Consider the following 13763-nt stretch of genomic DNA (forward strand, 5'->3'; position numbering starts at 1 on the left):
GTATATCTAAGCAGTTTAACAGCTGTGTATATGCCCTGTGCTGTAAAAGTCAACATATAATATGTGTTATTGATCAGACTGATTCAGTCATAATTGATTGAAATAAATGAGGAGCATTCTTCAAAGGGCATTAAACTCAAAATGTAATATCCCATAAAATCTTACACAAGGAATAATTAAAAAACCTTTGCAATATACATTTTTTATTTATTTTGCCTTCATTTTCGGTAAGTTAAAGGGACACTGTAGTCAGAAAGCAAAGTACAATATGTAAAAAAAAAAATGACAAAAAATTAGTATTTTTGCAATATATTTGTATTAAAATGCTGTTAAAATTGAGTGTGAACGTGCCTGTGTTGTCATTTCCTGTTATGAGCTGTATGATACTGTAGTATTGTTCCTGGCTCACACAGCTCCTTTTTTTCCCTACGCTCCGTAAGCAGCTGTATAACATGTATAGAGCGATCTAGTCAGCTACCAGACACAACTGACAAGTAATAGTACTAGCAGTGCAGAGATTACTGCACATAGCAATGTAGGAAACAATTTTCTGCTGAGCAGAATTTAAACATGTGCACGGGCAAAAATTTCGGTTCAGTCAAATATTTAGTCACAGGAGCAAGCTGCACTTAGTCTTATGGCGTGGTCGGGCCGGGCTGTGACTATACAGCTGGCCCGATGGGCTGAGTAAATATAACAGACCCGCTCAGCAGAGAGCAGAGAGCGGGTCTGTGAAACATCGCTTTTTTTTTTAAATTAAGAGGGGAAATTATGTTTTAATAATGTTTGGCTAATATAATGTTATATAATTCTGCACTATGTGCAGAATTATATAACATTATTTTTAAAGTTTACTGTCCCTTTAAGGAACAAACGAATACTGACGAATTTGTTATTTTCTCTTGTAAGGTGTATCCAGTCCACGGATCATCCATTACTTGTGGGATATTCTCATTCCCAACAGGAAGTTGCAAGAGGACACCCACAGCAGAGCTGTAACATAGCTCCTCCCCTAACTGTCATAGCCAGTCATTCTCTTGCAACTCTCAACAAGCTAGGATGTTGTAGGAGAGAGTGGTTAAATATAGTTAGTTTATTTTCTTCAATCAAAAGTTTGTTATTTTTAAATAGTACCAGAGTTGTGCTATTTTATCTCAGGCAGTAAATAGAAGAAGAATCTGCCTGAGGTTTCTATGATCTTAGCAGGTTGTAACTAAGATCCATTGCTATTCTCACATATGTCTGAGGGGATTACACAGATGAGGTAACTTCAGCGAGAGAATGGCGTGCAGTTTATTCTGCTATCAGGTATGTGCAGTTATAATTTTTTCTAGAGATGGAAAACACTAGAAAATGCTGCTGATACCGGATTAATGTAAGTTAAGCCTGAATACAGTGATTTAATAACGACTGGTATCATGCTTACTCCCAGGGGTAATACCCTTATGATATTGCAATATAAACGTTTGCTGGCATGTTTAATCGTTTTTATATATGCATTGGTGATAAAACTTTATTGGGGCCTAGTTTTTTCCACATGGCTGGCTTAAATTTTGACTAGAAACAGTTTTACTGAGGCTTTCCACTGTTATAGTATAAAAGTTACAGTTGGTGCAGTTAAAATTACAAACTGTGACATCCAGCTTCCCTCAGGAGTCCCCTGTATGCTATAGGACATCTCTAAAGGGCTCAAAGGCTTTCCAAAGTCGTTTATTGGGGAAGGTAGGACCACAGCTTGCTGTGGCAGTTGGTTGTGACTGTTAAAAAACAAACAAAAAAAAAAAACAAACAAAAAAAAAACGTCTATTTCGTTTTATTGATCCGTTTTTTGAACTAAGGGGTTAATCATCCATTTGCAAGTGGATGCAATGCTCTGCTAGCCTATTACATACACTGTAAAAATTTCGTTTGATTTACTGCATTTTTTCACTGTTTTTCAAATTCTGACAAAATTTGTTTCTCTTAAAGGCACAGTACCGTTTTTTATATTTGCTTGTTAACTTGATTTAAAGTGTTTTCCAAGCTTGCTAGTCTCATTGCTAGTCTGTATAAACATGTCTGACATAGAAGAAACTCCTTGTTCATTATGTTTAAAAGCCGTGGTGGAACCCCCTCTTAGAATGTGTACCAAATGTACTGATTTCATTTTATGCAATAAAGATAATATTCTGTTTTTAAAAAAATTATCACCAGAGGAATCTGACGAGGGGAAAGTTATGCCGACTAACTCTCCCCACGTGTCAGACCCTTTGACTCCCGCCCAAGGGACTCACACTCAAATGGCGCCAAGTACATCTAGGGCGCCCATAGCGTTTACTTTACAAGACATGGCGGCAGTCATGGATAATACACTGTCAGCGGTATTAGCCAGACTACCTGAACTTAGAGGTTAGCGAGATAGCTCTGGGGTGAGACAAAATGCAGAGCATACTGACGCTTTAAGAACCATGTCTGATACTGCCTCACAATATGCAGAAGCTGAGGAAGGAGAGCTTCAGTCAGTGGGTGATGTTAATGACTCAGGAAAGATACCTGATTCTAATATTTCTACATTTAAATTTAAGCTTGAACACCTCCGCGTGTTACTTAGGGAGGTTTTAGCTGCTCTGAATGACTGTGATACCATTGCAGTGCCAGAGAAATTTTGTAGACTGGATAAATGCTTTGCAGTGCCGGTGTGTACTGATGTTTTTCCAATACCTAAAAGGTTTACAGAAATTATTAATAAGGAATGAGATAGACCAGGTGTGCCGTTCTCTTCCCCTCCTATTTTTAGAAAAATGTTTTCCAATAGACGCCACCACACGGGACTTATGGCAGACAGTCCCTAAGGTGGAGGGAGCAGTTTCTACTCTAGCAAAGCGTACTACTATCCCTGTCGAGGACAGTTGTGCTTTTTTAGAGCCAATGGATAAAAAATTAGAAGGTTACCTTAAGAAAATATTTATTCAACAAGGTTTTATCCTACAGCCCCTTGCATGCATTGCCCCTGTCACTGCTGCTGCGGCGTACTGGTTTGAGTCTCTGGAAGAGGCTTTACAGGTAGAGACTCCATTGGATGACATACTTGGCAAACTTAGAGCACTTAAGCTAGCCAATTATTTTATTTCTGATGCCATTGTTCATTTGAATAAACTAACGGCTAAGAATTCTGGTTTTGCTATACAGGCGCGCAGAGCGCTATGGCTTAAATCATGGTCAGCTGACGTGACTTTAAAATCTAAGCTACTTAACATTCCCTTCAAGGGGCAGACCCTATTCGGGCCTGGTTTGAAGGAGATTATTGCTGATATCACGGGAGGAAAAGGTTGTACCCTTCCTCAGGACAGGTCCAAATCTAGGGCCAAACAGTCTAATTTTCGTGCCTTTCGAAACTTCAAGGCAGGTGCGGCATCAACTTCCTCTAATAATAAACAAGAGGGAACTTTTGCTCAATCCAAGATGGTCTGGAGACCAAACCAGACCTGGAAAAAAGGTAAGCAGGTCAAAAAGCCTGCTGCTGCCTCTAAGACAGCATGAAGGAACGACCCCCTATCCGGTAACGGATCTAGTAGGGGGCAGACTTTCACTCTTCGCCCAGGCGTGGGCAAGAGATGTTCAGGATCCCTGGGCATTGGAAATTATATCCCAGGGATATCTTCTGGACTTCAAAGCTTCCCCCCCAAAAGGGAGATTTCACCTTTCACAATTATCTGCAAACCAGATAAAGAGTGAGGCATTCTTACACTGTGTACGAGACCTCCTAGTTATGGGAGTGATCCATCCAGTTCCAAAGGAGGAACAGGAACAGGGTTTTTACTCAAATCTGTTTGTGGTTCCCAAAAAAGAGGGAACCTTCAGACCGATTTTGGATCTAAAGATCTTAAACAAATTCCTCAAAGTTCCGTCGTTCAAGATGGAAACTATTCGTACCATCCTACCACTGATCCAGGAGGGTCAATATATGACTACAGTGGATCTAAAGGATGCTTATCTTCACATTCCGGTACACAAAGATCATCATCGGTTTCTCAGGTTTGTCTTTCAAGACAGGCATTACCAGTTGTAGCTCTTCCCTTTGGATTAGCTACAGCCCCAAGAATCTTTACAAAGGTTCTAGGGTCACTTTTGGCTGTCCTAAGGCCGCGGGGCATAGCAGTAGCCCCTTATTTAAATGACATCCTGATACAGGCGTCAAACTTCCAAATTGCCAAGTCTCATACGGACGTAGTACTGGCATTTCTGAGGTCGCATGGGTGGAAAGTGAACAAGGAAATGTTCTCTATCCCCACTCACAAGAGTTTCCTTTCTAGGGACTCTGATAGATTCTGTAGAAATGAAAATTTACCTTGACGGAGTCCAGGTTATCAAAGCTTCTAAATTCCTGTCGGGTTCTTCATTCCATTCCGCGCCCTTTGGTGGCTCAGTGTATGGAAGTAATCGGCTTAATGGTAGCGGCAATGGACATAGTGCCGTTTGCACGCTTACATCTCAGACCGCTGCAACTATGCAGGCTCAGTCAGTGGAGCGGGGATTACACAGATTTGGCCCCTCAACTGAATCTGGACCAAGAGACCAGGGATCCTCTTCCCTGGTGGCTATCTCGGGTCCATCTGTCCAAAGGTATGACCTTCGCAGGCCAGATTGGACTATTGTAACAACAAATGCCAGCCTTCTAGGTTGGGGTGCAGTCTGGAACTCCCTGAAGGCTCAGGGATCGTGGACTCAGGAGGAGTCACTCCTTCCAATAAATATTCTGGAACTAAGAGCGATATTCAAGGCTCTTCAGGTTTGGCCTCAGTTAGCAACTCTGAGGTACATCAGATTTCAGTCGGTCAACATCACGACTGTAGCTTACATCAACCATCGAGGGGGAACAAGAAGTTCCCTAGAGATGTTAGAAGTTTCAAAAATAATTCACTGGGCAGAGATTCACTCTTGCCACCTATCAGCTATCCATATCCCAGGTGTAGAGCACTGGGAGGCGGATTTTCTAAGTCGTCAGACTTTTCATCCGGGAGAGTGGGAACTCCATCCGGAGGTATTTGCACAACTGATTCTCCGTTGGGGCAAACCAGAACTGGATCTCATGGCGTCTCGCCAGAACGCCAAGCTTCCGTGTTACGGATCCAGGTCCAGGGATCCCAAGGCGACACTGATAGATACTCTAGCAGCGCCCTGGTCTTTCAACCTGGCTTATGTGTTTCCACCGTTTCCTCTGCTCCCTCGACTGATTGCCAAGATCAAGCAGGAGAGAGCATCGGTGATTCTGATAGCACCTGCGTGGCCACGCAGGACCTGGTATGCAGATCTAGTGGACATGTCATCCTTTCCACCATGGTCTCTGCCTCTGAGACAGGACCTTCTACTTCAGGGTCCTTTTAACCATCCAAATCTAATTTCTCTGAGGCTGACTGCCTGGAGATTGAATGCTTGATTTTATCAAAGCGTGGCTTCTCCGAGTCAGTTATTGATACCTTAATACAGGCACGAAAGCCTGTCACCAGGAAAATTTACCATAAGGTATGGCGTAGATATCTTTATTGGTGTGAATCCAAGGGTTACTCATGGAGTAAGGTCAGGATTCCTAGGATTTTATCTTTTCTCCAAGAAGGTTTGGAAAAAGGATTGTCAGCTAGTTTCTTAAAGGGACAGATTTTTGCTCTGTCTATTCTTTTACAATAGCGTCTGGCAGATGTTCCAGACGTTCAGGCATTTTGTCAGGCTTTAGTTTGAATCAAGCCTGTGTTTAAACCTGTTTCTCCACCATGGAGCTTAAACTTGGTTCTTAAGGTTCTTCAAGGAGTTCCGTTTGAACCTCTTCATTCAATAGATATCAAACTTTTATCTTGGAAAGTTCTTTTTTTTTTTTGGTAGCTATTTCCTCGGCTCGTAGAGTCTCTGAGCTATCTGCCTTACAATGTGATTCTCCTTATCTGATTTTTCATACGGATAAGGTAGTCCTGCGTACCAAACCTGGGTTCTTACCTAAGGTGGTATCTAACAAGAATATCAATCAAGAGATTGTGGTTCCATCCTTGTGTTACACAATCTGGACGTGGTCTGTGCTTTAAAGTTTTACTTACAAGCTACTAAAGATTTTCGTCAAACATCTGCTTTGTTTGTTGTCTACTCTGGACAGAGGAGAGGTCAAAAGGCTTTGGCAACCTCTTTTTCTTTTTGGCTAAGAAGCTTAATCCGCTTAGCCTATGAGACTGCTGGACAGCAGCCTCCTGAAAGGATTACAGCTCATTCCACTAGAGCTGTGGCTTCCACTTGGGCCTTTAAAAATGAGGCTTCTGTTGAACAGATTTGCAAGGCGGTGACTTGGTCTTCGCTTCATACTTTTTCAAAATTTTACAAATTTGATACTTTTGCTTCTTCGGAGGCTATATTTGGGAGAAAGGTTTTACAGGCAGTGGTTCCTTCCATTTAAGTTCCTGCCTTGTCCCTCCCTTCATCCGTGTACTTTAGCTTTGGTATTGGTATCCCACAAGTAATGGATGATCCGTGGACTGGATACACCTTACAAGAGAAAACACAATTTATGCTTACCTGATAAATTTATTTCTCTTGTGGTGTATCCAGTCCACGGCCCGCCCTGTCATTTTAAGGCAGGTAATTTTTAAATTTAAACTACAGTAACCACTACACCCTATGGTTCCTCCTTTCTCGGCTTGTTTTCGGTCGAATGACTGGCTATGACAGTTAGGGGAGGAGCTATGTTACAGCTCTGCTGTGGGTGTCCTCTTGCAACTTCCTGTTGGGAATGAGAATATCCCACAAGTAATGGAAGATCCGTGGACTGGATACACCACAAGAGAAATAAATTTATCAGGTAAGCATAAATTGTGTTATTCATTTGTTTTCTTTCATTTTCGTCCTGCATTTGTTTGGATATTCATTTTGGGAAAACAAGAATATCTGTGTTTCGGTAATGAATTAGGTGCACATGTCTATCAGAAATTAAGTATAGTGACACAAAAATTAAAGTAGCTGCCCCCTTTCTCTGATAGACGTTCTGTAGTTGATTACAATTTCTTCACAGCCTGGGTTACCTTGGCAACAGACTCATCTTGCAGTGACGGCAGCTGAAACTTAGCTGCCTAAACTAAGTCTCCCTTAACAAGTTGGCTCATTTCTGCTAAAGTAAGACAGAAAACGGCAGCCTTCTATGGTGTACACAATATAGTGTGCACTAGACATGTGCGTTTGTCTATTTCAGGAAGAAACAAATGCCGAATATGGCGACCACCAGCAGAATTCGACTATTTTCAGAGACAGATTTCTTCTTGTGAAAGTGCAATACACTAAGATTTGGATTTCCACAGATCTTAGTATGTTGCACTTTCACAAGAAGAAATAGACAAATGTACAAGTCTTTCTCACATGTCTACTGTGCACAGCTAGTACTGCCACAGCCAATGGTCCCTGGTAGCTGAGTAGGTGGCTCTATACATTTACTACAGCTGGCTAGGGAGCGTAGAAAAAAATCAGCTGTGTGTAGAAGAAACAATACTATAGTTCATAACAGGAAATGACAACACAGGCACGTTAACTCTCAATTTTAACTGCTTTAGCTGCACAGAATGTTATACATATATATATATTTCAAAAATGCTATTTAAGTTATTGTTTTTTTAAATATTAAAATACTTTGTTTTCTGACTGCAGTGTCTCTTTATTCCCCCCTAGAAATATTCTATACCCCATAGAAAGGAGTGGAGTGCAGTCTGTGTAATGCAGAACCCTGACACTCCTACATATTGTACAGTGATGGGTTGATATGTGCAAGAGCATGTTTATACCTGTCTTTAATTAGCAACAGCAAAGGAAGTAAGGAAAACAACATTAAAGAGGCTTTTCAAGATGTTTGTCCCAGGATTGCAAAACAGTTATTAATTTTTTTGAACAAGATAACAGTTTTAAACACTTTAAACCATTTATTTTACATGCAGATACAAAATGTTGCAATGTAGTGAGTAAGTTGTGATAAATAAGAAATTATTTTAATGTTATTTTAAGCAATTACAAGTTTGTGTACATAAGATGGAGTTGCAATGTATTTTCTTTTTACAATTAAAGGAACATCATACTGTAAAATTGTTTTTCCCTTAATGTATTTCCAATGACTTGTTATACTAGCTGCAGAGTACATTTTTTTTTTGAGAAATAGCTTCTTTAGGTTTATTTGTGTATATGAAATAACTTGTTATGGGTTGAGCTTGCAGGTAAAATCAAGTCTCAACATTTTATCACTTTCTGTGCACACACTCACCGAGATTACAAGTTTTGCGTTAACAGGGGTGCGTTGCTAACTAGCCTTTTTTTTTTTTACGCTCCCTTAAGACAACGCTGGTATCACATTTTTTTTTTAAACCTGGCGTTAGCCGCAAAAAGGTGAGCATAGAGCAAAATTTAGCTCCACATCTCACCTCAATACCAGCGTTGCTTACGGTAGCGGTAAGCTGGCTAAACGTGCTCGTGCATGATTTCCCCATAGGAAACAATGGGGCTGAGCCGGCTGAAAAAAAAATCTAACACCTGCAAAAAAGCAGCGTTCAGCTCCTAACGCAGCCCCATTGATTCCTATGGGGAAATTAATTTTATGTCTACACCTAACACCCTAACATGAACCCAGAGTCTAAACACCCCTAATCTTACACTTATTAACCCCTAATCTGCCTTCCCCGACATCGTCGCCACCTACATTATAATTATTAACCCCTACTCTGCCGCTCCGGACACCGCCGCCACCTACATTATCCCTATGAACCCCTAATCTGCTGCCCCCAACATCGCCGAACCATACACTATATTTATTAACCCCTAATCTGCCCCCCCCCCAACGTTGCCGCAACCTACCTATATTTATTAACCCCTAATCTGCCGCCACCAACGTCACCGCCACTATAATAAAGTTATTAACCCCTAAACCTAAATCTAACCCTAACACCCCCTAATTTAAATATAATTTAAATAAATCTAAATAAAATAACTACAATTAAATAAATTATTCCTATTTAAAACTAAATACTTACCTATAAAATAAACCCTAAGATATCTACAATATAACTAATAATTACATTGTAGCTAGCTTAGGATTTATTTTTTATTTTACAGGCAACTTTGTATTTATTTTAACTAGGTAGAATAGTTATTAAATAGTTATTAACTATTTAATAACTTCCTAGTTAAAATAAGTACAAATTTACCTGTAAAATAAACCCTAACCTAAGTTACAATTACACCTAACACTACACTATAATTAAATAAATGAACTAAATTAACTACAATTAAATACAATTAAATTAAATAAACTAAAGTACGAAAAACAACAAACACTAAATTACAGAAAAAAAATTACAAGATTTTTAAACTAATTACACTTAATCTAATCCCCCTAATAAAATAAAAAAGCCCCCCAAAATAAAAAAAATCCCTACCTTATACTAAATTACAAATAGCCCTTAAAAGGGCCTTTTGCGTGGCATTGCCCCAAAGTAATCAGCTCTTTTACCTGTAAAAAAATACAATACCCCCCAACATTTAAACCCACCACCCACACACCCAACCCTACTCTAAAACCCACCCAATCCCCCCTTAAAAAAACCTAACACTACCCCCTTGAAGATCACCCTACCTTGAGCCGTGTTCACCCAGCCGGGCACAAGTGGACCTCCAAAGGGGCAGAAGTCTTCATCCGATCCGGGCAGAAGAGGTCCTCCAAGCGGCATAAGTCTTCATCCAGACAGCATCTTCTATCTTCATCCATCCGAAGCGGTCCATCTTCAATCCAGCCGACGTGGAGCATCCTCTTCAAACGAAGTACAAGTGAAGAATGAAGGTTCCTTTAAATGACGTCATCCAAGATGGCGTCCCTTGAATTCCGATTGGCTGATAGGATTCTATCAGCCAATCGGAATTAAGGTAAGAAAAATCCTATTGGCTGATGCAATCAGCCAATAGAATTGAGCTTGCATTCTATTGGCTGATTGGAACAGCCAATAGAATGCAAGCTCAATCCTATTGGCTGATTGGATCAGCCAATAGGATTGAACTTCAGTCCTATTGGCTGATCCAGTCAGTCAGTACGATTTTTCCTACCTTAATTCCGATTGGCTGATAGAATCCTATTGGCTGATAGAATCCTATCTGGACCCGCTCCGCTCCAGATGGATGAAGATAGAAGATGCCGCCTGGATAAAGCCTTCTGCCCGTCTGGAGGTCCTCTTCTGCCCAGATCGGATGAAAAGTTCTGCCCCTCTGGAGGACCACTTGTGCCCTACTTCAAGGGGGTAGTGTTAGGTTTTATTAAGGGGGGATTGGGTGGGTTTTAGAGTAGGGTTGGGTGTGTGGGTGGTGGGTTTTAATGTGTTGGGGTATTGTATTTTTTTTTTACAGGTAAAAGAGCTGATTACTTTGGGGCAATGCAAAATTTAGTATAGGGTAGGGATTTTTATTATTTTGGGGGGCTTTTTTATTTTATTAGGGGGATTAGAGTAGGTGTAATTAGTTTTAAAAAGTTGTAATTATTTTTTATTTTCTGTAATTTAGTTTTTGTTGTTTTTCGTACTTTAGTTTATTTTATTTTATTGTAATTAATTGTAGGTAGTTTAGTTAATTAATTTAATGATAGTGTAGTGTTAGGTGTAATTGTAATTTAGGTTAGGATTTATTTTACAGGTAAATTTGTCTTTATTTTAACTAGATAGTTATTAGATAGTTAATAACTATTTAGTAACTATACTACCTAGTTAAAATAAATACAAAGTTGCCTGTAAAATAAATATAAACCCTAAGCTAGATACAATGTAAATATTAGTTGTATTTATTTTACAGGTAAGTATTTAGTTTTAAATATGATTAATTTATTTAATTGTAGTAATTTTATTTAGATTATTTTATATTATATTTAAGTTGGGGGGGTTAGGGTTAGGTTTAGACTTAGGTTTAGGGGTTAATACCTTTAATATAGTGGCGGCGACATTGGGGGTGGCAGATTAGGGGTTAATAAATGTAGGTAGGTGTCGGCGATGTTAGGGATGGCAGATTAGGGGTTAATAAAATTTAACTAGTGTTTGCGAGGCGGGAGTGCGGCGGTTTAGGGGTTAATATATTTGTTAAAGTGGCGGCGATGTCCGGTCGGCAGATTAGGGGTTAAAATTTAAATTTAAGTGTTTGCGATGTAGGGGGCCTCAGGTTAGGGGTTAATAGGTAGTTTATGGGTGTTAGTGTACTTTTTAGCACTTTAGTTAAGAATTTTATGTTACGGCGTTAGCCCATAAAACTCTTAACTACTGACTTTTAAATGTGGTAGGAGTCTTGACAGGAGAGGGTCTACCGCTCACTTCTTCCATGACTCGTAATACCGGTGTTAGGCAAATCCCATTGAAAAGATAGGATACGCAATTTACGTAAGGGGATTTGCAGTAAGCTCGAGTTGCGGAAGAAAAGTGAGTGGTACACCCTCTCCTGCCAGACTCGTAATACCAGCGGGCGTTAAAAAGTAGCGTTGGGACCTCTCAACGTCTGCTTTTTAAGGCTAACGCAAGACTCGTAATCTAGCCGACTCTTCTTTTATATTATATCTGTATACCAAAGCCCAATGCTACTTATCTCTCCTACACAATGCTGGGAGTGTAATTTCTTATTGTCAATAATCTATACTTAAGGTGAAGGTAAAGTTAAGCACTTTACTTACACTTTATAGCAAGCCTATCCGTATTACAGCTTAGTCGCTAAGTTTTTTTTATCCCCAACATTCGTATAAGTAAGAGATATCAATGTTTTAAAAAATCTCTTTTACCATCCCTCGCTCCTCCCATCTCCCACTTCCTGGTCCGATATCGTTTTAGACTATAGAGCGGTCCCACCCGCTCCCTACGTCACAAATAAAATCTCACTCTCGTGAGTTCACTTTTGCGCATGCGTGAAAAAAAATCGGATTGTTGTCTGGCAAACAGATTTTTAAAACATACATATCACATTGGTACTTACTTCGCAATTGCTGTATTCAATATGCATTTGCTACGGACAACCGCATCATTCTATATTACGTATTAAGGGATTTCCCTATTCAGAGTAACACGCAAGCGTTAAACGGGAGCGCACATGGTGTTGAAGGTGCTGAAAAATAAAATTGCGCATGCGCTATTGACTCAGTGGGCGGATGAATGGAAGTCACGGCTGCCTAACGGCCTAATTTTCAACTGGATGACAACAAAACGTGACCAGAGTGTAAAATAAAAACAAAAAAACGGGTTGAATAAATTACGGGAGAAAAAGGACTTTTAAACGCTTATATCTTTTTTTAAAGAATGAAATTTAAAAAAAACGATGAATTAAAGTTATATTGATTTTCATAGATGAGTATAATATGTGATTGATAACAACTTAACTTTACCATCACTTTAAGTATAGAAACTTTCAGTATAGGTAGGGACACCACATGCTAAATTAGCTGTTTAAAATGCAGAAAAAAAGGGTAAAGGAGCTATTTGTAAACAATATAATACACCCAGTCAGGTAAAATGGATCACTGGGAGCAAATTAAAGTGGAGGAAAATTCAGTGTAAAATAAGCTTTACTGAGCAACAGATGGTTAAATTTACAAACTGGTCCATTTCTTGTGCAAATAAGCAGAGCTGTTATAACAGTCAAAAAACATTTAAAGCAGCATATCTTACAAGACAATTTTTTCTCAAAAGTTAGTTATCTAAAGTTAAAAAACATGCATTTAACCCCTAGCATGTCAGGCACTTCCTGTTACCTGCTTGCTAACAGTACTGCATGTCCCAAACGTAACCCTAAGCCTTACCCTAACCCTAGCGTAACCCTAAGCCTAACACCCCCTAACTTAAATATAATTAAAATAAATATAAATAAAACTTGAAATTATTACCTAGATAATTCCTATTTAAAACTAAATACTTACCTGTAAAATAAAACCTAAGCTAGCTACAATATAACTAATAGTTACATTGTAGCTAGCTTAGGTTTTATTTTTATTTCACAGGTAAGTTTGAATTTATTTTAACTAGGTAGACTAATTAGTAAATAGCTATTAACTATTTACTAACTACCTAGCTAAAATAAATACAAATGTATCTGTAAAATAAAACCTAACCTGTCTTACACTAAAACCTAGCATTACAATAAAATAAATTAAATTAATAAAATACAATTATCTACATTACAAAAAAAACAAAACACTAAATTACACAAAATAAAAAACAAAATTATCAAAAATAAAAACAAATTACTCCTAATCTAATAGCCCTATCAAAATAAAAAGCCCCCCCCAAAATAAAAAAAACCCTAGCCTACACTAAAAGAAATCAGCTCTTTTACCTGTAAAAAAAAACAAACCAACCCCTCAACAGTAAAACCCACCACCCACACAACCAAACCCCCCAAATAAAAAACTATCTAAATAAACCTAAGCTAACCATTGCCCTGAAAAGGGCATTTGGAGGGGCATTGCCCTTAAAAGGGCATTTATCTCTTTTACATTGCCCAAAACCCTACTCTAAAAATAAAACCCACCCAATAAACCCTTAAAAAACCTAACACTAACCCTCCGACGATCCCCTTACAGTTTTCGAAGACCGGACATCCATCCTCATCCAGACAGCAGAAGTCTCCATCCAAGCGAGCAGAAGTCCTCATCGAAGCCGGCAAAAGTTTTTATCCAATCGGGCAGAAGTCTTCATCCAGACGGCATCTTCTATCTTCATCCATCCGGCGCGGACCGGGTCCATTTTCAAAACATCCGGCGTGGA

The 13763-nt window shown here is 39.2% G+C and overlaps 1 protein-coding gene across 1 annotated transcript in view; it reads left to right on the plus strand.

Moving 5' to 3' along the window:
- The window catches only part of PTPRN (protein tyrosine phosphatase receptor type N), a 339294-nt gene that overhangs the window by 143942 nt on the left and 181589 nt on the right, over positions 1 to 13763 (plus strand). The window lies entirely within an intron of this gene.

This window comes from Bombina bombina, chromosome 1 (assembly GCF_027579735.1).
Source record: "Bombina bombina isolate aBomBom1 chromosome 1, aBomBom1.pri, whole genome shotgun sequence".
In the NCBI taxonomy this organism is placed as follows: Eukaryota; Metazoa; Chordata; class Amphibia; order Anura; family Bombinatoridae; genus Bombina; species Bombina bombina.